This window comes from Anabrus simplex, chromosome 6, assembly GCF_040414725.1.
Source record: "Anabrus simplex isolate iqAnaSimp1 chromosome 6, ASM4041472v1, whole genome shotgun sequence".
NCBI classification, from domain to species: Eukaryota; Metazoa; Arthropoda; class Insecta; order Orthoptera; family Tettigoniidae; genus Anabrus; species Anabrus simplex.
Window position 1 is genome coordinate 111,558,534 of NC_090270.1, and position 26,484 is coordinate 111,585,017.

The 26,484-nt window shown below is 38.1% G+C and overlaps 1 long non-coding RNA gene across 1 annotated transcript in view; it reads right to left on the reverse strand.

Moving 5' to 3' along the window:
* Window positions 1-424: 424 nt before the first annotated feature.
* LOC136875525 (uncharacterized) overlaps window positions 425-26,484 on the reverse strand; it is a 36,691-nt gene continuing 10,631 nt past the window's right edge. Inside the window, exons 2-3 of the long non-coding RNA XR_010860457.2 lie at window positions 10,361-10,505; window positions 425-508 (exon numbers count right to left, since the gene is read on the reverse strand). This is a non-coding gene — a long non-coding RNA (uncharacterized lncRNA). The remainder of the gene's footprint in view (window positions 509-10,360; window positions 10,506-26,484) is intronic.

The following is a 26,484-nucleotide window of genomic DNA, read 5'->3' on the forward strand; positions in this document are numbered from 1 at the left end:
GGTACCGTACTTAAATTTCTGACGAAATTGGATCTTGCCGTCGAAGGAATCTTCTCACATAGCAATCTGCGTCCAGTTGTTATCCTCCCCATGTCAGATGGTGCCTACATTTTTTAACACTGCATGTCGACAGCAGACTCCAGTTCCAAATTCACGTAAATCGCTCTTGCAGAAGATGCTAGGGGCTTTACGTCGCACCGACACAGATAGGTCTTATGGCGACGATGGGATGGGAAAGGCCTAGGAGTTGGAAGGAAGCGGCCGTGGCCTTGATTAAGGTACAGCCCCAGCATTTGCCTGGTGTGAAAATGGGAAACCACGGAAAACCATCTTCAGGGCTGCCGATAGTGGGATTCGAACCTACTATCTCCCGGATGCAAGCTCACAGCCGCCCGCCTCTACGCGCACGGCCAACTCGCCCGGTTTGCAGAAGATGGGCGAGACATCCGGGCGGAGATAATCGAGTATGTAAAGGTCCTTTTCTTTCTTGCCTTGATGAGAGCTGAAACTGACACGAAAGTATTAGCATGTGATCACCCCAATCACACACATGACCACGTGGAAATTATCATAGAATACATAACTTGTCCTTGAGAATCTGCTTCACTCTGAGAACGTCTCAATAAAAAGTCACGTTGAAGTAGAAGCGAAGATAAGAGAGCACTTATTCCTGAAGCACAGATATTTATGCATATACACTTCGAAGTGTGGCCTTACATTGCCTCGTAATTGAACATCGTACTTCACCTGATAGGTTCTCAATTCGAGAAAGTACTACAAGAACACTCGCCACATGCTGGCAATTGGAGCAACCTTGAGAAATTCCTGGCTGGTCACATGACTACGGTGAGCTGGTCGATTGAAAAATCGATACAGTCCACCCTACCTGTTCATACTGGTTCCCTGCGCGAAGACACGACTGGGTCAGAATAAAACTTGTAATATTACACTCAATGAAAGAATGATACCATCCATTTACCACTTATAATAAAATATTCATTATAGGCCAAATCTGAAGGGGACAATACGCAATACTCTGCTTGTTAGCGGCTCCTAACAAGGCAAGATTTATCACACATTGATGGTCTTACTTTATATCATTACAGCAGAAACCAAGTAGATATGTCCAAAGATTTAAATTTAATAAACGTGATCGGTTAGACATTGAATCATTAGCATATTACATAGGAGTTGCAACGATTAAGAGAGCCTTGAGAATTTCTTGATCTTGAAGAAATGTTACTCGACAGATTGATCTGTAGCATGTCTGACAAAACTGGTTCCTGCAGTCCCATGGACTCTCTTAATGTATAAAAAGGTTTAGGAGAAAGCTATGTCAGAAAAATCTGCCTCAAAGAATGTAACTGAATTAAAGGATCAGCATACCCCTATTCTTCAAGGCTAATCAAAAGACCACAAATGTTCTGAACTGTTAAATGAACATAGATCAAGTTTTCAGTGTGGTAATTATCCTACTGCAATGTGCCCACATGAAGAGTTAATTTTCAGATGCTGTATCATCTCTCACTGGTATCTTGTCACAATGTGGCCTTCTAAGCCAGACAGGTCAAAGGTAATAGACCAGACTAAGAGGAATATCCTGGTCCTCCATGTTGGGAGTTCATCAAGGGGCTAACAACTCCATATTGAAAAAATGGATCAAAATGAAACTCAAAGACAAAAATAGCCAGACTGAAACAACTCATGCAAGGAAATGTAAGATGCAAACTGAATTATGATATGTATATAGCAACTTTGAATGTATGAACCTTCCATAAACAAGGAGCTCTAATCAAACAAAAAATGGAGAAATACAATATTGGAATAGCAGCAATTCAGGTACTCAGATGAGAAGGAAATGGCATTTTTAGAAGCCTGCAACATGATTAACACCCATTTTTTTCAATTATCACCTTTGTATGTGTGTATGCACCTACAGAAGGTTCTGAGAATGAAGAGAAAGATGTTCTACAGACAATTGGAAAATGAAATGGAATGCATCCCAAGACAAGATGTAAAAAAAATCATACTCAAATTTAAATGCTAAGGTAGGCAAAGAAGCAGCCTATAGGGGGACCATTGAGAAGGAAAGCTTTTATGATTTGTCAAATGATAATTGGCACAGGCCGATTGATTTTGCCACAGGAAAAACTCAATGATGGTCGAGTACATGGTTCCAGAGGAAGAATATCCAGAAAGCCACTTGGTATTCACCAGATGGTAACACCTTTCATCAAATAGACCACTTAAAAATCTAGGAGACATGTATCCATTATCCTCGAAGTCTTCACTTTTAGGGGGGCTGACTGATTCGGACCATCACTTGCTACAAGTGAAATACAGGCAACGTATTGCAATTAATAGATCTGCCAAGGAGATATATGGTCTCAAAATTGAAAGATAAGGAAACCACCCAGCAATATAAATCCAGGTTGGAGAAGAAATTTGAGGTTAAACAACAAAGCTGGGCAGTGGAGAACATCTAAGGAAAGTGGAATTTTGTGAGGAATGCTTTGCAGGAAACTGCTGAAGAAGTATTAGGGATGGAAGAAAACTGAAAGACAAGGGTGGTTTGATGATTGCAAGAGAGGAGTTGGAATAGAAATTAGGCAAGGTACTGAGCGAGTTGGCTGTGTGGTTAGGGACGCGCGGCTGAGTCTTCATCCGGGAGATAGTGGGTTCGAATCCCACTGTCAGCAGCCCTGAAGATAGTTTTCCCTGGTTTCCCATTTTCACACCAAGCAAATGCTGGGGCTGTACCTTAAGGCCACGGCCACTTCCTTCCAACTTCTAGGCCTTTCCTATTCCATCGTCATAAAACCTGTATCGGTGTAGCGTAAAGCCACTAGAAAAAAATGAGGCAAGGAAGAAAATGTTAAGCAGAAAAACCAGAACACATGTTGAGGAATTTAGGAAGGAAAGACTGTAGAAGAAAGGAGGCAGAGAGAAAATGGATTACAGAGCTGGAGGAACAGCATGACAATCAAGAATTTTGGAAGTTCTATGGGAAAATCAAGGACTTTCAGAGGGGTTTTCAACCATGTGCTGTATTCTGTAGAGATAAAGGAAATGATTGGTGGAAGAGACCAGATACTTGACCAATAGGCTAAATATTTTAGTGAACTGTTTAATGTGGTTACAGAGACATCAGAACAAGAGGATCTTAGCCTGGATTTAGAACCAGTACCTGCACCATCCATAGAAGCAGTGAAGACTAAGTATTTAAATAAGGCTCCAGGAAGTGATAACATTTCAGCTGAGATTATTATGCAGGGGGGTGAAAAGCTGACATCTTGTTCACCAGCTAATTGTGAAAGTTTGGGAAACAGAACATATGCCAGAACATTGGGGCTTAGCAATTATTTGCCCAATTCATAAGATAAAGCAAACTGAAAATTATAGAGGTATATCTTTGCTTAGTATGGATTATAAGGTCTTAGCCAAGGTTTTGTCTAGGAGACTCACTCCACTGGTTGAGCAGATACGAGACTACCAGAGTGACTTCGACAGGGCCGATCAACAACAGACCACATCTTTACTGTCAGGCAAATAATGGAGGAGTGTTATGAATATAATATGGATGTACATCAGCTGTTTGTGGTTTTCCAGCAGGCTTAGGATAGTGTGAAAAGGAAGAAACTATCAAACAATGGACATGGGATTGCCAGCTAAATTGATAAGATTTGTTGAAATGACCCTCAGGAATACAAAATGTATGGTTAAAGTGGAAGGAAATCTTTCTAAAGAATTTGAACTAAATCAAGGTTTGGGGCAATGAGATGTATTTTCCACTCTGTTCTTCAACATGGTTCTGGAGTGCATAATGAGAAATGGAGGCCAGAAATGCAGGCAGTACTCTAACTGCATAACTAAGAATCTGGCCTCTGTTGATATGCTTTCTCAAAGATTTAAAGACCTAGATGAAGGACTGGAGAAAGCTTAGAAAAGGAGGCAGGAGAAATGGGACAGAGTGAATAACACCAAAAACTGTTTGTTCCCATTAAGATGACCATGCTTATAGAAGATAAACTCAAAATTACATGGGATAAACTACAAGAGGTGTGGGAAGTGTTAGGAGTGTTGGTGATGAGACGACATGAAAGAGGAAATAAAAGCAACGATTGCTGCAGGTAATAGGACTTAGTTAGCTTGAAAGTTTTCAGATCATGCAGCCTTAGTACAAGATAAGCTGACAGTTTATCGAACGGTAATACAACTGTGAGTACAGAGCCTCCGTGGCTCAGACTGCAGCGAGTCGGCCTCACCACTGGATACCGTGGTTCAAATCCTGCTTTCTCCAAGCGAGATTTGTGCTGGACAAAGCGGAGGTGGGACAGGTTTTTCTCCAGGTACTCCAGTTTTCCCTGTCATCTTTCATTCCAGCAACACTCCATTATCATTTCATAGCATCTCTCAGTCATTAATAATCACTTTGGGAGTGGCGACCCCATTGTACTAATAGCCTATATATGATTCATTCATTACATTCCTGACATGGTCAAAGACTGGAAAACAGTTTGTAGGTTGTTAATACAACCATCAGCAACTTGTGGTTCTGAAACATGGACAATGACCAGAGCAGATGTTTTTGAATTATTCAATAAAATGTAGCATTCTGATTGGCATTCTCCTACTGGCAAGCCCTAGTTCACCTGAAGCGTTAGAACACTGAGCAGCAGGCACGATAGAGGTGGAAGGGAAGTAGGCACACATGCAGTCAGTGTCTTAGTGGTCAGCTGGTACTTAGTAGACAAGGATAACCACCGTTTTGCTGCCCAGCTGTTTAACAGTGCAGATACATTTAACATTCCTCTAAATTTTAATGAGAATTCATTGTGGTTTAAAATTAAATTTTAAAGCACCTGGCAATATTACATTAGCACTGCTCAGTATGGGATAAAGCCCCAATGGCAAATCATCCATTAATATGTGTGAATCTCCTAAAAAATGTATCATATGCAACTTACTTCCATTCATTCTGGTGGACAAATTGTTCTTGGAGAGATTTCATAAAGGTTTTGTCTGTTTTGCCACATGCTTATCACCAAACAATTATTTATTTGTAAAACCAAACCCCATGGTGTAAACAGCCCCAAAAGAACATGGCCTACCAAGCAACTGCTGCTCAGCCTGAAGGCCTGCAGATTACGAGGTGGTGTGGGTTCAGCACAATTAACCCCCTTGGCCAATATTCTTGGTTTTCTGGACTGTATTTATAATTTTATTAATCTCTTTGAACCTTTCAAAATACACCACTTAAAATTAAATCAATTTCCTACATAATTCTTTAATTCCTTGTTTAATGGTTTGCCTCTACATATTCTTTTTCTAAAAATTGGAGCCATAGTTATGCTCCTTAAAAATCTGAAAGTTTCCCAACAGCTCTTGAACGGAACCAGATTAGGGCCTAATTTTAAGAAGTATGTACAGAAATTGTTGAGATTTGGAAAAAAGTGAAGATAAGCTGGACAGAGCTCTGATTCCTCAAATTGACTTAACATCTTACGGAACACTTAAGTGGGCGAGATATATAATCTAAAGTAGTGTCGAATCAATACTTTTCAGGCTCGCTGAAATGAATAGCAACATCCAGAATTTTTTAATGTCCAAGTTCAGCCCTCTTTGTTGGGGTGGGGGGATGGGGGAGTTATATATAGGAATAATAGAAAATACTGTCTAATACGTAGTCTTCAGGGTCGCTGTGATGAATAGCGACACTCCAGAATTTTTTAAAGTCCAATTTCAGCCCCCATCGTAGTGGGGGAGATGGGAGAATGATACATAAAAATAATAAAAAATAGTGTCGAATCCATTGTTGTTGGGGTCGCTGAGATGAATAGTGCGACTCCGGTTATTTTATAAGCCCAAGTTCATCCCCCTTTGGGATTGGGGGCGAGTGATATATAAAATTAATCGAAAATAGTGTCGAATACATAGTTTTCGATTTCACCGAGGTGAATTGTACACTTCAAAATTTTAGTATCAGGAGATAAACCACGTGGGGGTAGGACACCCCAGGGGCGGGGGGGGGGGGGTGAGGGGGCTGAGATATAAAAATCATCGAAAGTAGTGTCGAATCCATACTTTTCGGGGTCGCCGAGATGAATGGCGAGACCCCGGATATTTTACAAGCCCAAGTTCATCCCCTTTTCTGGTGGAGGGTGAAAAATAATCGAAAATAGTGTCGAAGCCATAGTTTTCGGGTCGCTGAGATGAATAGTAACATTCCATATTTTTAAAGTCCAGCTTCAGTCCCCTTTGGCATAGAGGTTGAGAAAGGGTGAAAAAATAAATTGTCAAGAATGCCCAAGGTAATAGATGTGTGTATGTTCCAGTATTACTTTGAAGTATGACTTACTACCTGGAAAACATACTGTGGGAGTAAGACGCCCCTAGAACCACTTCGGAAGCGGGTGAAATATATAATCCATATTAATAAATAGAAGTCAGTTTGGCGCGATCTATATATTCTGTACTGTACATATATAAATTAAAGCATAAAAATGAAAACAGACTTGAATTAACGAGACCATTCTAGGCATCCTAGAAACTTAAAACTTGGTACGAGACAAGCTGATGACTTCAGGATCCCTAGAAACCACGAATTCTCAAAATTCTGAGAGGGACACATTGGGAGTTTCAAATCTGCATAAGAACAGTCGGTGAAATTTATCCTGAACAATAACCTATAGGTTTCATGGGCTTAAAAGTTTCCTGAAAGTCCACATTTTTAACCCCCTCCCCATATCAAGATGGCAGCACAATCCCCCAGACTAGTTACAAAATAGAAATTTGGCAAAATTATAGCTTTTTGCCTGTAACCGATGGAAAATTGACGAGATGTTAAAAAAAATTTACCCCAAAAAAATATCGAAATATGGAGGCAATTTTAATGACTGTGCAGACCTTCCTTTCGAGGTGTTTGGTGGCTAAATGGCAAGTCTTATCACAAAACGAATGGCACAATCTCTGTTCAATTTGGAGTTATCTACAACTTTGGTCCTATGACTGTCGTATCTCTACCCCTTATGTGAAATTTGTCTATTTCTGGATTTACCTAAATTTTGCACTTTGTACACATATAATTGATGGTTTGATTCACTTATAGGAAAGATGGGATCATCAAATTCTACACGAATATTGGCCCACCCAGCCAAATTCTATGTTTGAAGCTGTCGCATAAGTATCTGAAAAGTAATTCACTGTGTGAAAACCTTGCACAAATTTCACCCTATTCAACGTTTCTAAAATAATCTTGCCTTTAAATAGACGAGATACGAGGAAATATAGGGCCAGCCATTTAGATAGCTAAATGAGGCCAGAGTCTTTATACAATCCGTTTTTCAATATGAATGCACCGTTTAGCAGCAGTTATTCTGTAAATGAAGGTGAACATGCATATACTTGCATATGTCGATCTACATTTATTAATTTAAGTCGATTTGTAGCGATCTAGAAAGGGGTGTGTCTTACATTGTAATTAATACTTTACAAATCAATAGCGACTCTCAGCAAGAGGGCGTCTGCTGTTGTAATCTTTACTCCCCACATCGACTAACTAGCAATACGAATGGGGTAGTTCTCCAACGCCTGTGTACCATTGTAATGCATAATTCCCTTCTTGATTTGACTAGCAGAAGGCAAGGGAGCGTGCATTTAAAAAAAAACTCTTACCTGATTCTCTTTATCATTAGGTATATAAACAAATTTACCCATCAAAATGTGACTGACGTTATGCACAGTGAATTGTGGCAGACAAGTGGACCTGTCGTTATCATCACAACTCTGCAACTCTCACTTCACATTGGAAACAACGTCTCCGGACCTCCCTATGCTTTTTCTCGGATAATGCCAAGAGACAAGCAATTAAATTTTTTTATTCACTTCATGTACAGCAATTTACTTCGATATCCGTATACATTGTAGAATACCGTAGCGAAGCATGGGTACATTTGCTAGTATGTATATATATATATATATATATATATATATATATATATATATATATATATATATATATATATATATACACACACATACACACACTTGTCCCAACAGATTCATCACCACCGAGTCAAGACTACAGGACATAAATGAAATTTTTGGGGATACATTCATATTACAATGTAGGTGTTCACTGAGGGAGGATTTTCAGATATTCAGTCGCTAAGGGGGTGAATTTTTAAAAGGAGTATATCTCAAAAACTGATCCGTTTAAACATGAAAATTGGTATTTGGAATCTCCTTTAAAAATAAATATGTATTCTTTTGTTTTTAGAAGATCCATTTGAGGGGGTGGGGTGGGTGAAGAGTGGACTTAGCTGAAATATTTTTATGGGGATACTTCTATAGCAAATACTGAATATGTTACATGCATAAAAAAAATATTTTTTTCTATTTGCTGTACATTTCATCGACACATGTCGTATGGCGACGATGGGATAAAGAAGGCCTAGGAATGGCAGGGAAGCAGCCGTGGCCTAATTGGTATTTTTAATCTTTTAAATATAAAGTAACATACCTTTTTGTCTTCGGAAAAAGTACTTGGGGTGGGGGTAAAAAGAACTGAAAGAAGGGTTGAATATTTTTATTAGGATACTGGTATCTCAAAATCTGAAGACATTACAGATGTGAAAATTGGTATTTGGAATCTTCTTTAAAAATAAACACTCATTCTTATATTTTTGTAAAATCCAATTAAGGGTGGGTAAATGAACTGAAAAATGAGTAATTGTTTGTATGAGGATACTTATATCACAAAAACAATGTAAAATTGGTATTTGGAACCTCATTTAAAAATAAAGAAACAAGCATTTTGTTGGAGGGAGGGGAGGAGGAAATAATCTTGAGGAGGATGTAAAATGAGTTCAATTATTTTCATGAGGATATAAATAAGACTTAGAGCAATACATCTCTAAGGGGTTTTGACTGGGGGATTGGGAATGATAAATATACGTTTATATGAAACCATTTGAATTACGAAGTAAAATGTCAAATGATATCCTCGGTGTTAAATAACAGAAGGTTTGAAACAAATTTAACCCCTCAGAGTTAAATAGGGGTTAAGATCAAAAAAATGAAAATCTACAACACATTTTCCAGTTGGTGACCGGGTCAGAAATTTAATAAATGAAGCCCCCATCTCACGAGGATAGGAATCGTGCCGGTTGCCGATGTGTCGCACTCCTCTGGGGCAATGATTAATAACTGACAGATGAAATGATATTGGAGAGAGTTGCTGGAATGAAATGACAGGAAAAACCCAAGTACCCAGAGAAAAACCTGTCCTGCCTCCGCTTTGTCCAGCACAAATCTCACTTGGAGTGACGAATTTGAAATCGTGGAACCCAGCGGTGAGGCTGCCGCCTGAGCCACGGAGGCTAAGATCCAAAAAATTTATTAATTCCCTCCTCCGAAACTGTTCAACATACAAAGACAAAATTCCAAATAGCAGTATATATTTTAAATCCTAGGTGTAAAATAGGAAGTATTTTTAAACGTTCCACTCTCAAAAACAGAATCCATTCTTCCAAATTTGTTTCAGGTATGAACATAACTTTTTTTCTGAAGGGTTGTCTTCTATATCCTAGATTTTAATAAATATTTCAAAACTCACCCCTTAAAAATGTATTTATTCCTCAATTACTGTTAGACATAAAAAATGAAAACTTCACAGGTTGGTCACTTTTACGTCCTAGACGTTACATCAGATATGGTTTAAAACATTCAAATTCTTCCATACGGGGTTCGAGTGAGTGCTAGATTGTAACAATCATTCAGTCAAAACCGTCTGATGTACGAACTGAGGACATATTTTACAGGCTCAGCTGACAGTGGACTCGCAAATGTAAAAATGTAATAACTTTAATTTTAAAGCCGTAGCGGAGCACGGGTATGTTGCTAGTTATTTTCTAAGAGTGCAATTTCATTGGTTATGTGTGTGAAACTTTTTGATTAGTAATTGCAATTTATACATGCATCAAAAATGGAAGAGTACCACTAGTTCTTACGTATGACTGAATCACTAGTTTTTTTCCCACTGAAGTATACCTAATTCAGGTAACGAGTTTGCCAAAATTCCATTTAACATGCAGTACTCTCATTCCATGTTCCACGAGCATGTTCAAGATTCCGCAGCATAATTTCTTCTGAAGTATAGAAGAAAAGGCTAGGAAAACAACAGATAGCGATTTTGCCACTAGGGCAACTGCCCTAAATGCAGATCAGTAGTGATTTTAGTGACTGATTCATTGTGCAAGATTTCCAGCCCATGTTCAATGAAGAATAAATGTATATTTTATCTGTCAGAATAGAAAATTTCAATTGAAATTTTCAGAAAATAAATTTTGTAGTTGCTTACCATATTCTCATAGTTGAGAGAATCTTGTGGGCGGACTTCATGGGTTTACTGGCGACAACTTCAAACAGCCTGAGTGCAGTGCAGGTAAGGAGACTTTCCAACTGGAGTCCTTGACTAGATCCATTGGAAGGATTAACGAGCAAGTCTGTAAGGACCAGGAAATATAGAAATAAAAATCCTTCTATGAAAGCTATACATGAAGTTAATGTATATAACAGGGAACCAATACTACTATCTTTATGAAAAATGCCAGAATGATCATTTTAATCCTGGTATTTTACATAATAGCTGTTAACCCTTCAATAGAAAATATGTATACTAACGTACAAAAATTGGCCATCGCAGAAGATTACTTTATTTCAAAATCCTGTTTTATGAAATAAGATGAACACCACATGCAGGTGGTAGGATTCCAAGCATCTCTTCAGCCACTGGCTATGAAGTGATTTACAAATATTTGAGTTTCGAGAATGTATGAAATTGAATATTGCTTTACTGGCCAACTTTTGTGTGGTTGAGTGTATTTCGTGAAGAAACATGAGCAGGCCCTTTGATGGAAGATCAGTATCAAACTTTGTATTGTTCATTTTATGCTATGTCTTTTGCAATAAAATAGAATTAAAATTATACAAAGAGGTAATACATTAGATATCTACTAAATTTATTGAATTATTTACAGTTTAATCACAATTTCTCTTGCAATCATTACACGCGTGCGTGCGCGCGCGCGCACACACACAACTTGAAGGGGTCAAAGAAAACAGTTATTTTCCTTTAGGAACTTTCTGTTTACTATGAAATGAATCACTTCAAACCAAAGCCAAGAAATAGAAGCCAAGAGGAAACATCAGGTGAAGACAAGAGCTTTAACACAGTAACACACCAAAACATCTGTGAAACTAGACTGATGCTTACTTTCCAGAAAACACTGCAATGACATGAAGCAGAAGGTTTGCACAATCAGTAACTCCTCAAAACAGGTACCGTACATTATGGGTTGCCCAACCTTACATTTTCCACAGATCAGCTATGGACCTTAGTTTCTCAATAGCAGAATATGCAGCACCTGTTTAGAAGAATTCTGCTTATGAAAAACAAGTGTGTACCATAACGAAATGGTACAGATCATTACCAAATGCCTAAAACCATAACCCCACTAAAAAACAATAGCCTGTGACAGAAATAGCACTATCTACAATCAGTGGCATAACTAGACTTACAGGCTCCTGGAAAATTTTATGTGCCCTCTTCCCCTTCCAATTTTTCTAATGGACATTATTTTATGATGTGTAACAATTTTTGTTATACCCTGCATATTTGAAATAGATACTTAACATAATTACAAGTTATACCCAAATTATTTTGAATTTATTTTCATCCTAATATTTTTAAATTGCTTAAAGTCTTGGAAAAAAGTTCAAGTTACACTTTCCTGAAAGAAGTTATTGAAAATTAGTAAAATGTTTTCCGGAGTATGTTGATTATAGTTTTAATTGGTACAGTTGCACCCACATTTTCAAACCGAGACTGAACATTGATCACAAATTGACTGTTAGAGAGGAAGGAAAATTTTATACACGAAACTTATCACATTTGATATAGACCTCAAAAATGTTCATACCTTAAAATTCCTTTCTTCTTGCTTTCACCTCTGTAGTTAGTTATTACTTCTTCAAAGTAGACCTTCCTAGCCATTTAAATAATTTTATGCAGAAGATAACCAAATGTCTTTGTTCCATCACACCGATATTTGATATCGCTTCACTGAAGCTACCGGACAACTTAAAAAAAATATATTACAGCATCAGACAAATAAACATTTATTCCTTTAGGATCTCCTAATCTCTAGTCTTGACAGAGCTCGTTGTGGTGGCATCACTTTCGTATGTCGAGTGGTGGATAATTTTTCATTTCTTCAATGTACTTTTGCAAAAGCCCTATTGCTTTAGATAAGTTCATGCTCTTCGATTGAAGTGTGACAACATTGTTGTTCATAATATTTTTCAGCAAAAAACTAGCATGCGAACTAGTTAACTTTCAATATGCTTTTTCAGTGCTTCTGCTTCATTTTTTCATCTGGTTTGGAGTTTAATATTATTAACTTACAAAGAGAGTCTTTTGAACATCACAAAATCTTACTTTTAAGGTAAAAAAATCCCCAGTCATCTTCTGGCCAATCTAGCTGGATTAAATTTCTTTGGAGTTAATTTTTCATCCAAGTTTGATAGAAGACTTAACAACATTCCACTACTTGTTACTATGTGTTTTGTACATACAGCCGTTTGGTTATATTTTAAAAAAAAATCTCTTTTTTCATGTATCATTAACCAGAGCCATTTACATACGTAGCACTTGACTCTGTATTTCATATCTTTTGAACACCACTGTTACTACATTTTATCCCTGTCCAAGATATTTCTCAGAGAATTCCTTTTTTTCTCTTTCTTTCATGATCTCATTATCTAAATACAATGCAGCCTGGTCCTCCACTAAATGAAAACCAAACTGATTCTTTAATTTTCAATGTTCTTGATCTCTGGTATATATTTCCTCTGCTACCTTCCTCACTATATTTTCTCTGATGAATGAATGTTCCTGAAAAAATATTCTTGCTGTTAATCACATCAAAATTTCTCTCTAACATTAATATTTTGAGAATCTAATAGTATCCTTAGAAAAAGTAATTCCACTGAAGTGTATAGCTTCAAGTACAGAAGATATATTGCCCCAGGTGGAATTCTACCAGTCATTCGTTGGATCAACACAGGACTTCACAATTGCTTCTACTGAGGCCATACCATATGATGGATAGAAAATTGAGATCTAAATCTTTGAACACACTTTTGCTTGCACGATTCTTTCAGCTGTTATAAAACATAAGTGCAAAATATATACATGTATATTAGTGCTTAATATTTATGTATGTTTTGTGTAATGTACCATACAATAATACTCAGAACCCTTCAAGATAAAGACTGGGGTCAGACAAGGGGATGGACTTATTCACATAACAAAGAAGGAAACCAAGATCGGTTTCAATTAGGCCCCAAACACAAAGGAGTATGTTGATTGTCTGGTTTTGGTGGATGATTTAGCCATATTTGCAAACAATCAGGAAGATAAGCCTTCTTAAAGAATCAGAAAGTAGGACTACATCTCTCCTTTGAGAAGACTAAATACATGACTATCAGTGATGGTCCAGAATGGATGCTAACAGACCATGGAAAGATTGGAAGAGTCAAGTTTTAAGTACCTGGGTGAAGTAATCGAAGAGAATGGGCTAGAACAGAGATTCCCAAACTGGGCGAATTCGCCCAGTAGTGGGCAATTTTAGCACGCGAGTGGGCGACACCGACAGAATGTGAATTCGATGGGAGATTTGAAAAAATTGGTGGGCCAGTAATTCAGTTTTTATTTATACAAAATTACAAGTTTTTGCCTATAAAAACAAGGAATAAAATAAAATTACTAACAAGTAATTTAATTATGTCAACTTATGTTTTCTTTTTTATTCTATTTATAACTACATTAGTTTATTAAATTATTGTGTTTACATTTTGTGCACAGTGCATACATTAGATTCTGAAAAACTAAATGCTTGTGTATTGTCTGCACCTGTGCGTGGCGACTGCAGCGCTCTGCTCTGGGCGAGAGTTTGTAAGTTTACTTTACTGTTCTGTTAGTCTCCTACCAACATTCGCAGAGTTATGTTGTTTGTTATTAGTGTCGGTTAGGTCTACAACTAAAAAGTGGCATGTAGTGTACACAAATAATGAGATAGGTTAGAGTTTTAGTGTTGTGATTATAACGTCTATTTAAACTTAGTGTGTTGATTTGGTTGAGCAACAAGTTAAATTTGTTTACACTTTTTTTTAGGTTAAGTTTGCAATTATATATAGTGATGAATATTAATGTACAGTACCATACGTTTTAACTGTATTCACCATAATTATATATTAGTGATAGTAAATAAACGTACTATTATTTCATATTATTTCTAACCTTACTTTTTTTATTCGTAAGGCAAGAAAACGTGTTAAGTTTTAGATGGGTTAGTTTTTAACATAAAGGTCACCAGGTAAGATAATGTAAACAATCATTCAAGTCTTAGTTCTATTTATAAAATATCAATACCCACTAGTTTTGTCCCCTAATAGTCAGATACCAAACTATGCCTTGAACCACTGACCCTCTGAAGATTGAAGGTATATAAACAAATGAAGGGTACCAAACATGGTAGCCTAATGATGGTTTTACATTTCATTTCACTTTAGGCTTCAGGCCCTCAGTGCAAGATAAACCATGTAACCTAGGCTTTTAATAAATTTTATCTTAACATACTCCAAAAATTCAGAGAAATGCTAAAGGTAATCTATTTCTGGTTTCAGGAAGCAATCTAATTATGTCTGAGCTAAAAACAAAATTCGCTGTATGACAGTATCAAGTGGATTATTTTAAGTACGGAATTGTTCCATTTAAACCTGATAAAACTAAACCAATATGCCTAATGTGTCTAAAAACCTTCACGAAAGAAGCTATGAAGGATTGTGGATAATTTCACCAGGACTCAAAGAGATAAACCCCTGTCTTATTTTCAAAATCTGTAAGCTCATTATCTGAACAAGGCCACTGACTAGCATGTTTTCTGCAGTTACAAAACAATAACGATGGCATGTGTGCATCCTACAATATTGCATTGATGATTACAAAATCAGGAAAACCACATACGATTGGGGAAGAGTTGATTTTGCCAGCTATTAAATAAGTTTTAACAACAATGCTCCATACACCTGCCTTTGATGTTACTAAGAAATTATCTTTGAGCAATAATACAGTACAAAGAAGAATTGACGAGATTTCGGAGAACATTGAAGAGACGCTGTGTGAACACTTGAAAATGACAAGATTTGCATTACAGCTGGAAGAGTCACAACACTGCAAGGAAACGAGTCTCTTGCTATCATATGTACGGTTTATAAAAGAAGGAAAGTGCCAAGAAGAATTGCTTTTTGTCAGAACATTAAAGACTGACATGAAAGGGGAAACTATCTTTAAAACATTGGAAGATTTTTTCCTACAAAAAGAAATACCACTAACCAATATTTTGACTATAGCTACTGATGGTGCTCCTGCAATGGTTGGTTGCTACAAAGTGCTCCTCGCATATTTGAAGAAAAGTGTACCCGATTTACTTAAAATTCGTTGTGTCATTCATCGACAACACCTTGTGGCCAAAAATTTGAGTGAATGACTGCAGGTCTCTAGAGTCATGGCGGTAAATAAGATAAAACCAGTGCCTTCAGTAGTAGGCTATTTAAACAACTGTGTGGAGAATGAAGATTTTACGCGCTTACTTCTTCACACTGAAGTGAAGTGGCTGTCCGAAGGAGCTTGCTTGGAGAGATTCTACTCTTTACTAAACTCCGTATTGGAATTCTTAAAGGAGAAAGATACTGTTTTGCACGGACACATAATGAATTCAACTGGTGACATTGCATATCTAGCAGACCTATTCAGTAAGTTCAATGAAATAAATTTGAAGCTGCAAAGGAATGAACTCAATTTAATAAAAAAGAGCATTCTCTCATCTTTCGTATCGAAGCTGAAGGTTTTCGTTAAGAACTCTTGAGCGAAACGAATTAAAACAATTTCCTAGCTTCAAGTTAGAAACCGCGACCAAAGAAGACCTACTTGCATACTGCCAATATTTGGAGATGCTTCATTCAGACATGTGTTCAAGGTTAGAGGATATTTTATCCTTGGAAATACGTGACTGGATTCTTGACCCTTTCAACAGTTATTCTCAAGGTGATCTCAGCCCGACTCTGGAAGAAAAGTTTATTGAGCTTGTTGCAAATGAACTGAAGCCCAAGTTCAAACTGGGCCACCAAGCATTTTGGCTTCAAAATGAAATTTGCCAGCTCTATTTTGGACTGTAGTGCATCACAGAAAAGTTGTTTGTAGCCTTTCCCTCTTACATGGTTGAGAGGGTTTATTGCATTAAATGATCTTGCCACGAAGTCTGGAAACGGGTTAGAAATTGAAAAGCGAGGTGATCTTAGAATTTTTCTAACGAAAATGGCTCCTGACAAATTGATAGTCCTCAAATCCATCCCTCACATTAGACATAGGTATTCATGTAGTTTAGATATAAAAATTCATGTAGTTTTAATTTTAATTTTTTCTTTAATTAGTTTCATTGATACTCCTTTAGACCTATTATTTGCAAATTTTTAATGCACATAATTATACCTAAATAAACACGATTTACCCTTTAAGAGAAAAATGTCTGTAAAAATCCTCATTTCTCAACTTATACGTAGGTATTTGAATGTATGTGTTAGTAATTTTAAGATTTGCGAGTTTTTTGAAATCAGGTGGGCGAATTTTTTAAAATAAATCTCGAAAGTGGGCGATGGTCAGAAAAAGTTTGGGAAACCCTGGGCTAGAACAAGAGACCAATATCCATATCTGGAAATTAGAGCATTCCAACTGACTAAAATCAATAATAAAACTCAATTTCAGAGTCAAATTAAGACATTACAGCACTGTTGGACCAGAAGGCTTACATGCTTCACAGACCCTGTACATGAATCAAAAAGGACAAGTCAATCAACTACTTAAGAGAACGCAGGCTACAATGGAAGATCCTGGGCAACACATGGGTTGACAGGCAGGTTCAACAAATCCAGTATACAGCAAGATGGAACAGATATTTAGAAAGAGAAGAGTGCATTTTATGGGCACATCTTCCATATAATGACTGGCTCACAAAGAAAATCTGGAATTTTCTAAAATCAAAAAGGCATTTAAGTTGAGATTGTTCCAAGAGAGAAATATTGGAGAGAGATGGGCATTAGAGAGAATAAAATCAATGAGAGTTTCAGAAGGATGCTGAAAAGTTATAAGGATTCCCTGGTGGAGACAGAACCCACAAGACAGAGAACCTTTACCAGAGGAGGGGAAGAAAGTGCTGATACACAGGCTCTAGAGATACTGGCAGGATGTCAAAGCTGGCAGATGAACAAGACACAGACACTGAAAATGAGATTGGTTACCACGCAATCCATAGAGGCTCAATTCAAAAAATAGAAAATATACTCAGGTCATGTACAGTGTCTAGAGTTCAACATGTGGAAAGAAATGTGGATGAAAGAATACCAGTTCAAGACCTCAAAATGCATTGGATGTGTAACTTTCTTGTCATCAAATCCCCCCACCCCAAAATAAGGAAGTTTCTACAAATTCACAAAATACCCAGTTTTTACAGCTACCCTAGAAAAGACCTTTCTACTCAAATACCTAAAAGGTTATTTAAGGAACACCACTAGTCGAAACATACAACTGGTTGTCTTCATGCATGACAATATTCCTGTGCTTTTGGATGGTGTGACAACCGGTTCCTCACAATGCCAAGGCTTGGAATCAGTTGCTTCCAAGGTATGCTGAAATATTTATATTACTGGTAAGCAATAGAATAGTTGTGGCAATAGAAAGTTTAAGAGATAACTGTGATATTTGTCCCTTCAAGTTCGTTTAACCTTCCCTCCCACACCTGCCAAAAAACAATCCTGTATACATCCTTGTAAATACTACTATCCACTCAGGAGCCTAAACATGAAACAAGTAACACCAACTTTGAATGCATTTAGTACTTTCATTTGTTTTGGTATAAATGTATAAATTGAATCCTGGTAATTGTTATGTATTATCTGAGCTCCGGTGAATATCTTAATAAAAGGGATTTTGATCATCTCCACCTTTTACAGAATCATTTGAGATATAACAGACCCCCTTCATTCAGAGAAAATATCCACTAGTTGTGAAGGGGAAGGGACTTAGATAGGTTTTGTTAGTCAAGAACAATTTGACCAACAAGTAGCTCAGTTCCAGGGAACTTTCAGTGCTGGGGACGTTCAACAGGCTGACTGGCAGTAAAAGTCAATTCACGGATCAAATTCTACAATTTTTGACACTGTTAGAGCATACCGTGTAGAAAAGAAGCAATGGCCCGACCAGCATATTAAGTGAGCTAGGGCTACCAGCACAAACAAGATTTGTTAAAGAAGCAAGTCCAAAACAAACCATTAAGAATTGTCATGTTAAATTGTAACATTAACCGCACAAAAAAGATAGACTGAAAACTTTAAATCTCATGTGGACAGACTGTCTCTAGGACAATTCTGGAAAAATCTAAACATAAGAGAAAGGTATAAATTGATCCACCACATTATCACAAATACCTAGGAAGTCTGATCATAGGCCTCTGCAGTAATGTTTCATTAATACAATGTATTAATAACTATTCCATTTTATGTTTCTGGTCATCAACACCTAACCCAGTGGTTACACATCTTTTACATCTATGCACTGCTCTAGTAGGAAGTGATTAGGTGAAGAAGGATCAGTGTTCAACTGAACTGACTTCATTGTGGATTCAACAAACCTATGGCATAACAATCCAATAAAGGACTTTGCCAGCCAAAATAGCTGCTGCCCTGTTGGATGGCCTGCAAGTAACAGTGCCATGTGGTCCATGTGACTACATCCTCAGCCATATTTCAGAGCCTTCATGACTGGGAGACTGGTGTCTGACCACTCAGAATTTAACAGGAACATTAGACACACAAATTGGGTATGTTTTCCACAGGGTTAGTCTAGTTCTCACAAATATTACACTGATTAGCAATTTAGTGATAGTTGCCATTTTGAAAAATGGTTCTGTGGCAGTGGCAAGGTGTGCTAGTATCTACTGTTACCACTGGTAACAGTTTGAAAATATAAAAATCTAGTTTTCTTTAATATTAATCTATAAACAAAAAGCAACGATCATGTGTCTACATTGACAATTTTGGCAAAATTTCCATACAGTTATCCGTTTCAGGTGTAATAATGACCATCTGCATATTTTTCAGCTTTGGTGCCTGTCTATAATTTGAATACTACTGGATATATTTCTACCAAAATTCATATTTAGATTCCACCTGTCCTTGGGTAGGTTTTAGGGCTAATGTTTATAAATCTCTGAACTGACTGGCGGTTTATGTGAAACCGAACCGCAATTTTGCACTCGCACAGTATATATACAACCGAACTTAATGAAAATCTACCTGCCTTAATGGAAATAAACTTCTAAAACTTTTTTCATGTGCATCATTTTGATATGAGGATTAATAAGGGAGATATCATTAATGGACCGGTATTTGGTACTAGTCCCACCGGACTTAAGAGCGGGTGCATGTAAAGCATATTTCTTATAACTTGAAAACTACTGAAGATTTTTCAACCAAACTGTCGAGATATTTGTAGATGTTAAAGTTGGCTATGTTTATTCCTTTACTCTTTGGGTTTTTGTGTATTCTGTGGTCGGGCGTTAACATGTTTTGATTATAAAATAAAAGTTGTTTATGAATGTTGAAAACTGAATTAGTTGATACAAAAATAATGTGTATTTACGACATAATTCTACATATGGCGACCGTGACAGGACATAGCGTAGACTTCGTTGAGTTTTAATTTGATAACGAGTATAACTGTGTCTGTATATCCAGTATACCGTATCCTGTTGTTTACATTCGTACCGGTACATCGTAATCATGACGTCTACACAAGCAACTAAGAAAAGAGCTGTTATCCGCACATTGTTCACGAAAAATTGCAATGCTATAGACGAACTAGTGACGCATACGGATGCAGATTTACAATTAATAAGCGCGCGTTTACTAGTGCTCGAAGAGAGAAGAAACGAGTTATCGGAACTGGACAGTCAGATTTGTGAAAACATCTGTGCTGAAACAAAGGAAGAGGAGATTGAAGAGGTGCTGATGGCAGAAATGGAGAAAGCAGAGGAGTATACCTTACGTTACCACAGCATTAAAGGTAAGGCCTCTGATTTGATCACAATGAATAGTGCTGCCCATGCTTCATCTAGTTGTGTTGGTGATCGTTCGGGAAACGAAATATCTCTTCGTCTACCGAAATTGGAATTAAATAAGTACGACGGGGAAATAGCCGGTTGGATATCATTCTGGTCACAGTTCTCACAAATTGACGAGAGTAAGTCGTTAAGTAGGGAGGAAAAGTTTCAGTATTTGATTCAAGCTACGAAAGAAAATTCACGAGCACGCGCGGTTGTTATGAGTTTTCCTCCCTCAGGTGAAAATTACGGGAGGGCCATTCAAGCACTTAAAGGCAGATTTGGGCGTAATGACCTCCTTATCGAGTATTATGTTCGGGAGCTACTAAGTTTGGTTTTGGAAAAGAAGACAGTCAAGATCAGTATTTTATATGACAAACTAGAAACTCAGTTACGGGCACTGGAGGCATTAAATGTCTTCTCGGATAATTATGCCGCATTATTGTTTCCGCTAATAGAATCGTGTCTGCCTACAGACATATTGAAGGTGTGGCAACGTTCCAATGAACCCAATAGGACACTGCAGGAGCAAATGGATAACTTAATGTTGTTTTTGAAAAGAGAAGTAGAAGGGGAGGAGAGAGTCGCAATGGCAAATAATCAGTCCCTTTCCTATAGCCAGGCTAAGAATCCGGGGAAATCACATGATAAGGACAAGGTTAATTTTGCCTCTGCAATCGATCTTGCTACTCTCGGAATTGAATCTGACTCTCAGAAGTGTGTATTTTGTAAAGGAGTGAATCATTATTCGACAGAATGCCTCCATGCACAAAAAATGTCACTTGAAGATAGGAAAGGGGTTCTGTTTAAAGTTAAGCGCTGTTTTTCTTGTACCAAAGCAGGCCATTCTGCGCAGCAATGTCGAGCACGGTGTGTTGTTTGTCGTGGGCGGCATGTGCCATTATTATGCCCCTCTGTTGAGAAGTACCAAGTGGAAGAGAAAGAATGTATTGAGGGTAGCCATCCTGAGAGCAAACGAGAAGAGGTTTCCTTGTTCAATACTTCATCTGTTGATAACAATTTGACAGTTAGCTCCCAAACGGAGGTCTATCTACAGACTCTGCTAGTTTATGTAAAGAATGGTGACAAAATCAAGAAGGCCAGGGTACTGATAGACAGTGGATCCCAACGTTCGTACATTTCTAGTAGTTTGGTCGAAGAAATGAACTACTTTCCAATTGGGGAAGAAAACATTATACACTCTCTTTTTGGTGGTAAGCCAACAGGGGTAGTCAAGCACAGATGCTATAAAGTGCACTTACTCAGCTTATGTAATGACTTTGCATGCAACTTCATGGCGCTAGACCAGAGAACAATTACAGCTGCGGTTCCATCAGTAGAAGTCAGGGAGGAAGTGAGGGAAGAGTTGCTGAGAGAACACATTCCAATGTACAGAGATTCTAGGGCTCCGATTGACATCTTGATAGGTTCTGACATCGCGGGAAAGTTGTGGACGGGCAAAATAAAGACTCTACCTTCTGGCCTGGTTGCCATTGAAACCCGTTTAGGATGGACGGTAACGGGGAAGAAGAAGAAAGTATGCACCATAGGAAAAAACGATCTAGCTCAGCATGCAAGTATTGCGAATACAGTCACTGCACTCAGTATTACTCAACTACCTGTATCTGATCTATGGAAAATGGAGACCATTGGGATCACCGATCCAGTAGAGAATGCAACAAAGGAGGAGAAGAGGATGTCAGCACTCAGATATTTCAAAAATACGGTTAATTTTGTAGATGGCAGGTATGAGGTACGTCTTCCATGGAGGAGAGATGCTCCAGACCTTCCAACCAATAGAGAGATTGCAGAAGGCAGATTAGTTCGAATGACCCGAAAATTAAAGGCAAAGCGTGGGGTCTACGAAGAATATGATACCATCTTACAAGACTGGGTGAAAGAAGGCATTGTCGAAGGTGCAATGGATCTATCTACAGGACACTACCTTCCTCACCGCCCGGTATTGAAGGAAACTAGTGCAACTACGAAAGTGCGTCCAGTATTCGATGCGTCGGCGAAAGAGAGGGGTATCCCGTCACTGAACGACTGCCTTGAAGAAGGACCGAACCTCGTTGAAATCATACCAGAATTGCTCTTGAGGTTTCGACAACGGAGGATAGGTATCACAGCTGATACAAAAAAGGCATTTTTGCAGATAAGAATACACCCAGACGAGAGAGACTACTTGAAGTTCTTGTGGTATGAAGATAATGAGAAAGACCTACTAGTCCTTCGTCATGCCAGAGTGGTATTCGGTGTTACCATTAGTCGGTTTCTTCTTGGAGCAGTTATTGGATACCACCTAGAAAAATGTGTGGAATCAACTGATCCAAAGGAGGCAAAAATCGCGGCATCGTTGAAGAATAATTTTTATGTTGATAATCTAGTGACAAGCCTCGACCGAGCAGAAGAAGTAGAGGAATTCGTTTATCTTTCGAAGACCATTATGGCGAGGGCCGGGTTCGACCTTCGAGGGTGGGAGTGGACTGGAGACAACTCTCCCCAGGAGTCTACACTGCTTGGCATTAGGTGGAATCATCGAGATGACACTTTGAAGATCAATATGGATTGGTGGGAGAAATCGTGGGAAATGGAAAATCTGACAAAAAGGACTGTTCTTTCAATAGTTCACCGCATTTTTGATCCGATTGGACTAACCGTTCCAGAAACGATAAGGTTGAAAATGTTAATTCAAGAGTTATGGACCAGAAAGTTAGGATGGGACGACCCTATTGACAAAGATACTCGACGACAATTTGAGAGGTGGTTGAAGGACCTGCCTCACCTAAGAGAAATCGGAATGATGCGCCACCTCGGCAGCGAGGAGGATATCTCACTGCATGTATTCTGTGATGGAAGTCAGAATGCATATGCAGCTGTTGTCTTTATCAGGAGTGGTTACCAGGGAGAGGTACACATTCGGTTAGCGGTAGCCAAAGCAAGAGTAACACCGCTTAAGCGCCTGACCATTCCTCAAGTGGAATTATTAGGAACTCTTATTGGAGCTCGTCTACTGAAATCAGTTCGAGAAAGTCTAGATTGGAAAGAAGTCCCTGTTCATTGTTGGACCGATTCAAGCACTGTGCTGGCCTGGATTCTTGGCAATGAAGACAAGACTGTGTTTGTTAGGAATCGAGTGAAGGAGATAAGGGAACTCACTGATGTACGAAGCTGGAGACACATACCAGGTGAGTTGAACCCCGCAGATCTGCCCTCAAGAGGATGTACTGTCGCGCAACTGCTCGAATCCGAATGGTGGAAAGGGCCTAAATGGCTTGCTGAAGGAGAAGAAAACTGGCCTGAATCTCACATAAGCTACGGAGTGGCAAACGAATATAATCTTATTGCAGTCACTCACAATACTACGTGGCTGTATCACCGGTTCAGCAAATATGAAAATATTGTCCGGATGGTGGGATGGATCTTCAGATTTCTCAACAACTGTCGACGCACTGAAATTAAAAGAAGAGGTTCGTTATCGACAAGTGAGGTAGCTGCAGCTGAAGATAAACTTGTTCTGCTCATTCAGGCAGAGTCCTTCGAATTCCCAGACGATCAGAGACTTAAGAATTTCCAAGTATTCCAAGATCAAAAGGACAATCGAAAGAGGATGGATTGGCCTTTGGCAAGAATTGAGCATCTCATTCCAGGGCGAGATGGAAGAGTCCGGGTGGTTCAACTGAAGACTAGCAGTGGTACCGTTGTGCGTCCTCTACAGAGAGTGTACCCCTTAGAGGTTCACTCTAGCATCGAGAGTTGCCAAACAAAGCCCAGCTCAAGGAAGAGGTTTTTTTCTAAATCCCCTGAAGAAATAAGAACAAGAGCAGGAAGAAATGTGGTTCCTCCTAAAAGACTAAATCTTTGATTTCATGAGGCCGGGGAGAGAGAATCCACTTGGCATCCATTGTTCAGTTACCCTCAATGTTTTGATAATTTCCAATTTTGAGAAAATTGTAAATTAGGTGGGAGTATGTCGAGATATTTGTAGATGTTAAAGTTGGCTATGTTTATTCCTTTACTCTTTGGGTTTTTGTGTATTCTGTGGTCGGGCGTTAACATGTTTTGATTATAAAATAAAAGTTGTTTATGAATGTTGAAAACTGAATTAGTTGATACAAAAATAATGTGTATTTACGACATAATTCTACACAAACGTCGTATTTGGCATCCACCTGTCGAAGTGTAAGTTTTTAGGTTCATACCATGTCAAATTCTCAGGATAGACTGGAGGTTTATAGGGAACTGAAACTGATTTTACTCTCCCACAATATATACAAGACCAATCTGACTGGAAATCGACCAACCTTCATGGAAGTCAATTTCAAAAAAGTTTTCTCATGTACATTTTTTCAGTAGGATTAATAATTGAGGTATCATGAATGGTCTGTTTTGCAGCTTAAGTCCAGTGGACATAGCCCAAAATGTGTTTTACATATCGCAGATTCCTTATCTATATAAATTAATTCATAGCGACCGTGTGTCTGTACATTGACCTTATTGGCTAAATTTTCGTACAGATCTGTTTCAAGTGTAATGACAATCTGCATAGTTGTTAGCTATAGTTTCCTGATAGTCCTCAATTTTAATCCCCCCCAAATCACAATTGAGGCATTATCTGCCAGACGAGCTAGAAAATTGAAATTTGGCGAAGTTATATGTCTTAACCTGTAACCAACGGAAAGCTAAGATCTTTAAATATTTCATTTTTTACCCCCAAAAAAATATCAGAATATTGAGGCAATTTTAATGACTGTGCAAACATTCGTTTTAAGGTATTTCGCAGCCAAACCATAAGTCATATCACAAAACGGATGGCACAATCTCACTTCAATTTGGTGTGATCTACAAATTTGGTCCTAGGACATTTCATCTTATCTGTTCCTTATGTTAGATTTGTCTATTTCACAATTATACCTACATTTTGCTCTTTGTACACGATTTGTAGTTCGAATCACTTATACGAAAGGTAGAATCATCTAATTCTACACGAGCGTGGCCCGCCCAGTATATACGCGAGCCAAATTTTATGTTTGTAGTTGTCATATTAGTACCCAAAAGTAATGCACTGTGAGAAAACCTTACGCAAATTTCACCCTGTTCAACATTTCTAACTCAATTTCACCCATAAATAGGTGGGACAGGAGAAAATATCTTGAGACCAGCCATTTAGACCGCTAAATGAGGAATCTTTTAGTACAATCCGTTTGCCGATGATGTATCGTTTAGCAGCAATTAATCTGTAAATGAAGGTTTGCAATATTGTAAACATGCATATATTTCGTATGCTGATCTATATAGATTCATTGAAGTCAATTTGTAGCGATGTAGAAAAGGTGTGTTTGCCATTGTAATTAATATTTTACATTGATAGTGACTCAGCAGGAGGACATCTGCTATTGTAATCATTACTCTCCTCATGGATTGACACAGTAGGAATGGGATCCTTTTCCAACTCCTTTGTATCTAGCATTAGTAACGGGGGACTACCATTGTAAATAATAAATCACTTCTTGATTTGACTACTAGAAGTCAAGGGAGGATGCAATTTTGTTCAAAACTATACTAACTGATTATGTTTGGGAGTAGGCAAGTGTGCCTGCCATTATAAACAAATTTACCCATCTAAAATATGACTGGCATTAGGCATAGTGTTCTTGCTATTATAATTGAAACTAACTGTGCGACTCGTTAAGAAAAGGGACCTGTGATAACGATAACAGCACAACTGAATTTTGACTGGCAGTAGGGAAGGTGCCCAATTTTATACTAAAAACTCAACTGTAATCTCTCTGGAAGTAGGAAAGGGCACCTGCCATTGTAGCGAAAACTCCCAAAATCTATTGTGACCATGCAGTAGGTAATGGAACCTCCAAATATGAGAACTTTCTTACTCTATTATGAATGGCAGCAGGCTAGTGAGCCTGCCATTATCACAATTCTGCAACTCTCGCTTTACATTGGAAAGAACATGAGAACCTCCCTGTGCTGTTTCTGGATAATGCTAAGTGGCATGCAAATGAAAAATCTCATTCACTGCATGTACAGTAATTTACTTTGATATCCATATACAATGCAGAATATCGTAGCAAAGCAAGGGTACATTTGCTAGTATTTAATATTGTACCGGGCGGTACACCTCTACGCCGCAGTTTTAAATCTTGTGCCAATAAATCCTCTACAGAAGAAACTCTGAACTTTAAAAACTGGA